The sequence below is a fragment of the Coptis chinensis genome, chromosome 7 (genome assembly GCF_015680905.1).
Source record: "Coptis chinensis isolate HL-2020 chromosome 7, ASM1568090v1, whole genome shotgun sequence".
Taxonomy (NCBI): Eukaryota; Viridiplantae; Streptophyta; class Magnoliopsida; order Ranunculales; family Ranunculaceae; genus Coptis; species Coptis chinensis.
The window spans coordinates 50851818-50853862 of record NC_141462.1 but is presented as its reverse complement, the minus strand read 5'-3'; positions in this window follow the sequence as shown (position 1 = coordinate 50853862).

Below are 2045 nucleotides of genomic sequence, written 5' to 3'. Positions count from 1 at the left end.
GGATCTGAGCCTATATGTATATGTGAAAATATATATGGGCTCTGTTTTGGAGGCCCACCACCACTCGATTAAAAACATACTCTCAACATTCAACATTTGCAATGTATCTCAATCAAAGACCATTAATACTGAAGAGTGGATAATGCTCTCAGTGAAACACGTATGCCCCTTTTTCTCTTAAATCAACACCTCAGCTTTTATAATGACTAGCCATTTGGCCTGGCCTATGGCCGGACTTGCTACATAAATAGCTAATGACTCAAAAGCCTAAAGTCCACTTTAATAAATAATATATGTATATTGATAGCTAATGATTCATTGCATACTTTGTTTGAAGAGTTTATGTTTTTCTATTTTTTTTTAAGAGATTGCAAGCTCTCAAACATTGATCTAGTACGTGTAATGCGTACATTTTTTCTAGCTGATGGACAAATCGATGTCAATTTCAAATCTAGATGAATATCATGATATAGGCGACAATGAATGCTTGTTTGTACATCATATTGCACCATTTGCAATATTGAAGTATTGAGACAAATAATAGTTATCACAACAAAAATGTAATTTCTTTAGATTCCCAAGTCAATTTGATCATTCATATTACCTGTTTTGGAGATTGACATTTGCTCCATCAATTCCTTATACTTAGGACGTACTACTTCAGAAAACTGTTATACATGACAGCTGAATTCTATAGTATTTCGAAGTAAATGCAACTTTAAGAGCTTGTCCTTGAGGCAGTTATTTTCGAGACCAGGTTGGGCTAAGATAAATCACATTTGCACCACACAAATGTTTGCAATTTGAATGTAATTGTAGTTGTGATATTATTCTCTAGTTACTTGGAAGGGTATGTTGTTGTGAATACCATCTCATTTATTTATGGGCGTGTCAGAAAATTAGAGTTAGAGGCCATTTGGTTTTTTAGCCTCTGAATGCAATGTGCCTCTCATTTTATCTGTGGGCGTGTCTGAAATTTAGAGTTAAGGACCAGTTTGGTTTTTTTTAGCTTCTGAATGTTGATATCTAAATGTGCCCTCTCCTACCTCCGAAAGCCTTTGAATGCAAAGCTATAAATGTTGTAAACATGTTTGTTTTGTTTATGTCAACTGAACCTCTTAGTAAATGTCTGGTACAATGTATGATAACTAAAGAAGTTACACAATTGGATGTAACTAAATGAAATAAACAAAAACATATAATAAACCTACAATGTAAAACTATTACAGTCTAAAAACAGAGATGAAGAAACAAAGTGCAAGGTTAAGATAAAACAAAGCAAAGTTAAAAGAAAGGCACTAGAGCGTTAATAGCGTGAAAAAGATATTACATTGGCGCAGTTGATCCAAATGAAAAAGATGTGACTTCAAAGTTTTGCAATTAGCAATGAAATCATATTCACCTAAGTGGCCTAAAATGAGGGTACAATCTGTTAAGCGCGTATAAATTTTAAAGGGATTACAGAAAGGTATAATACGTTAAGTGTAATCAATGTCTACCTCTATGACATAACTGAAAGCCAAACAAAAATATTAACCAAATTGGTATAAATCTTAACACACACAATTATGCAATAATAAATTAAGTTTATTACAGAGTCCAGGGAACAACATGGATTTACGAATTTCTTTTTTAGGAGGAGAAGGTATCAAAAGCTAAAAGAGAACAAAGTGATCGACATAGGTAGTTGAATAATATTTCAATTCAACAGGAATGTATATGCAATATTAGTATAATGATACCACTTTGTAACCCCCCAAATTTCATACAATTATATACCTAAGATACGTGACTTTTCTAGTAAAATTTCGACAAAGTCTCATTTGTATATTTGACATTTCATAAATATAAACTTGTCATAACCTAAAAATTTAATAAGAATACATCCAAACCAAATATAAAACCTCATACCTCAGTCGTAAATTCAACTACTAAAAGATATACTAATTCGTAGAACCAGCTACTTAACCATCTCGACCAATGCCAGTTAAGTCAAGTAACAAATCCTCGAATAAGAAGAAAACTATAAATATATAAATATCCCA